Source organism: Athene noctua, chromosome 8 (genome assembly GCF_965140245.1).
Source record: "Athene noctua chromosome 8, bAthNoc1.hap1.1, whole genome shotgun sequence".
In the NCBI taxonomy this organism is placed as follows: Eukaryota; Metazoa; Chordata; class Aves; order Strigiformes; family Strigidae; genus Athene; species Athene noctua.
The window spans coordinates 20,808,116-20,814,621 of NC_134044.1; the positions used below are offsets into that span (position 1 = coordinate 20,808,116).

The 6,506-nt window shown below is 53.6% G+C and overlaps 1 long non-coding RNA gene across 1 annotated transcript in view; it reads right to left on the bottom strand.

Moving 5' to 3' along the window:
• The window catches only part of LOC141963247 (uncharacterized), a 36,498-nt gene extending 31,207 nt beyond the window's left edge, over positions 1-5,291 (bottom strand). Inside the window, exon 1 of the long non-coding RNA XR_012634071.1 lies at positions 4,983-5,291. This is a non-coding gene — a long non-coding RNA (uncharacterized LOC141963247). The remainder of the gene's footprint in view (positions 1-4,982) is intronic.
• Positions 5,292-6,506: the final 1,215 nt, after the last annotated feature.

Sequence of the window (6,506 nt, forward strand, 5' to 3'; positions counted from 1 at the left end):
AGTTTCAATGGGAACGCCTGAGGCACAGCCCTGGGGTGCTTCAAGGTTGCTTCTCTCCTCAGCGCACCTCAAACCCTGGCATCCCGAGGCAGGGTTTGAAAAGTACATTGAAAAAAAAAAAAAAAAAAGGAAAAAAAAAGCGCGCCCTTTCCAGTGATTCTCAGATCACTGACACGATCGCTCATAATGGAGCCAAGACGGTGACTTTTATCTCGCTGTTCCTCATAGTCCTTAATTTGGATCTCATTGACAGGACAGACGGTAATGACACTTTCAGAACTGTTATGGTCTGGAGTGACAGTCTCTCCATCTCGCCCATGGTTTATTGACACCATGGGCTCATTGTGTCAACTTAGGTTTGTGATTTCAGAATTCTCCAGAGACGGGCTCGTTGGAGGGATTTTAATTCAAATTATAGACTAGCTGTCTATACTGTGAATTCATATTTAGACGGCGCTTAATCGGAGCAGAGAGACGGTGCTATAAATAATAACAACAACACTTCCCATGTGTCTATCCACTACCCAAAGACCTGAAAGAGCCTTTGCTGGAGGAAGCCCGAGCGATTGGGAGGGAGGTGAGGGTGCCTCAGGCCGCGGAAGGGGAGAGGAGAGGCAGCACCCCCGGTCAGCGAAGGGGAGCCCGTCTGCCCCCTCGGCATCCTCCACCCGGGCTTAGGCCATGGGTGGGCGTGCGGCCAGCAGGGCCGGGAGAAGCATTTCAGGGACATAACGACCTGGAGCCCCTCTGGGTTGGGCTGAGGGGGTGGCACAGCCCTTTATCCGTGGAAATCACGGGTGAGAGGGGCTTCTCCAAGCACCCCGCCTGTGCCCACGGAAACCTTCGTGGTGGTGCCGGATGACCGTGGGGCGCAAGGCCTGCGGGGGTGCCCGCCGGGCTCGGCTTGCTCTGGCCCCGGGAAGGTCAGGGCAGGGCTGTGGGCAGGGAGGTGCCAGCCAGAGGCTGGGGGAGAAGAGAGGAAAGGTGGGAAGAGTGGGAAACTGGCATCTGAGGTTGCTTTTCTGGGTCGTTTCTTCAAGTCTCCCCTTTCACCACTCGAGAGAGAGCGGTAGGAAACGCCGGTATCCAAAAAATCTCTTTCCAAAAGGCATAAATAAACTAAACCCACACTTTTCCTCCAAGAGGAGACGAAGGAGAGCGAGCACAGAGCTACCCCACCCCCCCTTGCTGCCAGCTGTCTGCCAAGCCTGGGACCCGATCCCAGATTTACAGCGTTTGCTCCCTTGAGTAACGCCCGCAGAATAAAACCCGACAGCTGAGTTAGGGACTGAGCCCAAGAACAGCGCATTTTGGTTTAACCAATCACTCGGGACCCTCGATTTTATGTGCCAACTTCTGCCCTTTGGAGGGGGTCGGGGGGGGGCGGTTTACGACCCCTTTACAGCCCCCCTCACAACTGCTGTTTCTAAGGGGAGCACTAACAGCCCCTCTCCTGGAACCGGGTTAATCATTCACCTTTCAGCAGGAGTCACTAAATTTTTTGTAAAGTGCCTTCTGACGTTAAACCGTGTGTACCAACCGCTCTGTATTTTTTCCGTTTCCTGTGGTAATTGACATATAATATCTCTGTTTATAGCTAGCTTGACAGATCTATACAGATGTATATTTTTGCTTAATTTCAGAGTTATATATACCCAACACAGGCTAACTAAAGAAACAGTAAAGGAAATCTGGGAATTCCGTTGTGCAGGAAATCTGTGCAGGGCTCTTGCTATTATTTATAGAAAATGCTATGTCTTTATTTTGGGCGCTCTTACTACAGAATTGCCTTATTAGGAGTCTCAAGCGGAGATCAAACTGAGAGAATGGACAAAGTATACTCAGCGCGACAAACAATAATCTTTCATAAAAATCTATTCGTATATAATTTCTAAAGTGAAAAGTTTATTGTGAGACTAACAACCATAGGATTCATTTAACAGAAAACCTGCGCCGTTACGACTTTCATCAAGGCTGTCAACAGGAGATACGAAATAACCCCAATTTAGCAGAAATAATTTGGTTTCCATTAGTGTTTCTCTTCGCATGCAAGACGCATAAACCGTGCTGGGCATTACCTCAACTCGCAAATACCGCCGTTAAATGCACTACACAGAGATATGCCGGTGCTATAAAATAAGTAGCTAATTCATCTAAAAAGTTGGTGACAATGCAGCACTTCACATATTTTGGCTAATCGTTTTATATCACCAAGGTTGCTTTTAAATCTGTCATCTCCACAGTGAGGGAGAAAAAACCCACTCCAGGCATTCACTTAAGATAACGCTTCTTCCTTTTCCAGGAATTGGGGGAGGGGGTGTTTATTTTGCTCCTTTTTTTTTTTTTTTTTTTTTTTTTTTGAGGGGGGGGGAGGCTGGGGGGGAGGTGAGGCGACTTTATTGCTTCGGGTTTAAACACATGCCATTTTAGAAAATGTTTCCTTAATGAAAAGGAAACGTTCAATGCAGCTCACAAGCAACACCTGTCAATGCTGACTTATTTAAGACACCTTGGGAGGAAAACACAAGCACAAGCCTCTGAAAAGCTAGCGTTTGCTGACAGCACTGAAACACCGACGTTAGGAACGAGTCAAAATTCGTCCTCGTTTTTGTGCCCGATGCTACCAATAAAGAAGTTGGTCTTTTGAGGGTGCCCCGCTGCCCGGCGGGCAGAGCCCGAGCTGGCAGCGGGGTCCCGCAGCAGCACCCCTGCTCTGCCCGGGTGTGCGACATCAACATATACCGACATTTCTACAGGACCCAGGCTTTCGGCAAGCTCTGCTTAGGAACAAATCGGTGGCATTTTGATTTTTCCCTGTACTGTTCGCACATCCGCGGAGCAAACAGCACGAGCGGGAGGCGGCATCCCTTTCCGCGATTTCTGGGCTGGGCTACCCGCTCACCTTGCCCGTCCCTACCTCGCCGCGCTCACTTGAACCCCCCCCCCCTCCGCTCCGCTCCCCTCCCCTCCCCGGGCGCCGGCCTCTCCGCTCTCGGCGCTCCCGCGCTCCCGCGGCGGGCGCGCGCTCTCCCGCGGAAGTTTCCCGCGGGCAGCGGGGAGCGCCCGGCGCGGCCGACAGGGGGCGCCGCCTCCCGCGCAGCGCGGCCCCGGCAGAGGGGGAGAGCCCGGAGCGGAGCGGGGTCGAGTGCGGATCTTTAGTCTCCGTGGATAAAAAGAGATTAAAGGCTAAATTCTTTTTTTTTTTTTTTTTTTTTTTTGGTATCAATTTTAACCAACCACGAAAATGTAGAGCTTTCATCCTTTGATGTTTCCCAGAAAGAAACTGTTACATCGCTTGTGAAATTACATCGTTTTCAGAGCCGGCGAACCAGCCGTGGAGTGGTAAAATAATTTAATTAAAAATAATAATAATATGAGGACCCGAGCTTCCGCAGAGGCACTTAAAAGCTGACACATGCCCCTCCGTCTCCCCTCTCCCTAGCGCTCCCCATGTTTCCTGACTGCCGTTTGATGGGAATAATTAAAAATAAAATAACCCCACGCTAGACGGGGGCTCACGTCCCCTCGTTTGCAGCGCGCTGTCCTCCGTCTGCCCTGCACCGCCGGCCGCGGCCGCGCAGCCCTGCTCTGGAGAGGCAGAACACCGCACAAAAGCGAATCGCTAAAATCATAAATCAAATGTTGGTCTTTTACCATATTAAGCATAAATAAAATTGTAACCGGCTACCCACTTTCCCCCTACTACAAAAACTCTTCACCTGTATTTAAATAGCACGTCTTTAATTACAGCAGTTGGGGATGTATGAGGCTGAAATGAAATTAGCAGTCATTACCAGTCCTTTAACTCTGTGGTGCTTTTGATCAGCACTAAATTAGCTTTCCAGTCCTAACAAAGGCTCTATAGCAAGCAGTGGGCTGTAAATAAGACAGCTCGACCTGCCCTCAACACCTTTTCTCTTGTCAATCACAGCTCTATCATTCAGCCCAAGATTAACCTTTATCTACCAAATTCTTACCAAAAAAAATAGGGGGGGGAAAAAAGAGGGGGGAAAATCCAACCTCAACTTTGCTAAATGTAACTAAAAGGAGCTTCCCTTTAAATGGTATTATAATGACCCAAAATGTCAAAATCGATCTTTTTCTAACCCAAATTGCCCTGCATCAGGAGGCAGCATTAGACCGAGGCGGTTAAATGTATTGATTTATTCCCAACTTCTCCGGGCACGGCTGCCCCCCCCCGCCCACCCAGAGCCCTGCCCGGCGATGCGCTGCGTCTCCCCCCCGGTGTAACCCCCTCTTTCAGCGTGCGGGCCCCGGAGAACCCTCCGGAGCCGAGCCCCCCCTCTCGCCCCCTTCCCGGGAGCGGGCTGGGAGCGCCGCCGCCTCCAGGGTGCGGGCTGCGCGCCGCGCCGCCGACAGGGGGCGCCAGAGAGCGGCCGCCGCGCCAGCGCCGCGCGCCCCTGCGCGCCCAGGTAACCCCCGCCCGGGCCGCTGCGCCGCACCCCGCGCAGCAGCCCCGCCGCGCCCGCGGAGCGCCCCGGCCGGAGGCACCTCCCGGCAAAGGCGGTCGAGAGCGCACGGCTGGAAGCGGCCAGGCGGCTCGGTACCCGTCGCCGAGCGGGATGCGCGCCGCGCAGCCGGGAGCTGCCCCCCGCCCCCCGCCCCGGCTCCGCGGCTCACCCCACGGGGGAACGGCGAAACAGCGGCCCCGTCTGAAACACCCTGGGGCGGCGGGGGAGTGTCCCGGGCTCGGCTCCAGCCCAGCGGTTCCCCCCGGGCCGTGCGCTCCCGGGGAGAGGGGCGGAGGAGACGCGGAGCGCTCCTGCCCGGCGGTGCGGTCGCGCTCAGCCACCGCGCAATTTCAGCCGAGCCCAAAGCCGCGCGCGAGCCCCCGAGGTTAAGGCTGCGGAGCTCAGAGCGGCGGGTCGTAGGTGGAAGCTACATTTCCAGATCGTTTTAAAGGTCACGGGGGAGGAGGGGGGAAAAACTGTGAATGTCAAAGTTGTGCTGCAGCTACTTACATGTCGGTGCCAGAGCAGGGTGGTGGCTAGTTAGCGCTTTGATTGGCAGCTTAAAGCGAAAGTCCGCGCGGACTCCTGAGCCCGGCTCAGCCCCGGGGGTCTGAGCACTTTTCACCGGACAGAGGCAGTTGAAGGAAGCTCGCACGTCCCCTTCTCTTCTCCTCTCCTCCTCCATCCAGGACAGAGAATGAATCCATTTCGGTTTTTCTTCCCCCGGCTCTCCTTCCGTTTGCCTACACATCCTCCAAGTCCTAGCCCTAGCTTTTAACTGCAGTCCCTAGAACAAGAGGGGAAAAAATCGTTTATGGCTTAAAAAATCCAAATGGCTGATTTTGTGTGTGTGTGTTATAAGAATGCACCCACAACAACAAAAAAGTCACTTCTCTGTCCCCCACCGTACAGCAGAAGAATAATAAAAAAGCTTTATATTTTTGCAGTGGGTATTCAAAGATAATTTGATGCCATTGTTTCTGCTACAGATGGTTCTTTTTAATACAATAACACTGCTCTTTGTGCATACTACACACAATAAAAATCGAAAGCGTTCTCCTGAATAACCATTTTGTTCTCGCTTGTATACAGGCCAACAAAAGCTGCCGTGAGGTAATGGGTTCTGTTTATTGAAGCCATAGAATAGAGGTTTGATAAAGATTTTTGTATATGGGGGAAAAAATTAAAATAAAGACCTCGCAAGGTCGAGCTGATCTCTGCGTATTTATTACCACTGAAATATTTTATCAATATATTTCTCTGAGTTGCAGCTGCAGGGATCCCGCCTCCCCTCCCCCCGTGCCCCATCCCTAATCAGCCCGAACATCTGTTTCTTTGAATTTGGGGAGATCTGCAGTCATAGCCAGACCTACAAATCGCGATTTTAAGAGCGAGTGGGGCAAACCAGCCCCAGCGGCGAAAGCAGCGGGCGGTGGCGAGGCGAGGCTGCGGAGGCCCGGCCGCGCGGAGCACCCGCGTATCTTTGTGTGTGTCCCTTTGCAATCTGCTGTCCACGCACACGCACACACAAAGGCGCAATCCGGGGCTAGCGGCCACCAGGATTAGCCCACGGGCGGGGGGCGGTGGGGGGGATTATCGGGTGTGCGGCCACGCCGCGTGTCCGTGCGCGCGCTCCAGCACCCTCCGCGGCGCGCAGCTCCCGCGCAGCGCGGCTGTTGCGCGGCGCCGCCGCCGCCCGCAAAGTTCATCAGTTGCTTTCAGAGTCGTTCCCGCAAATCAGGCTCCCGATCCGCCCCCTTCCGCGGCCCGCGGAGCGCACCGGGCAGCGGCGGCCGGGAGGCGGCGGGCACCGAGGGTGCCCCGGACTCTCGCAGAGTTCTTGCGCCTCGCTAACTTTCTGCTCAGTCATGAATAAATTAGCGCCGCTGAAAGGGGAAATAAATATTCGAGGGAAACGCCAAGACCCACAGCTATTTTTGTCTTGGAAATTGTTTCACAGGTCAGGGATTCTGCGCCCGACAGTCTCCCCGTTACCTAGTTTTGGATCTGGTTACGACTGTAGCAACTCGAAGA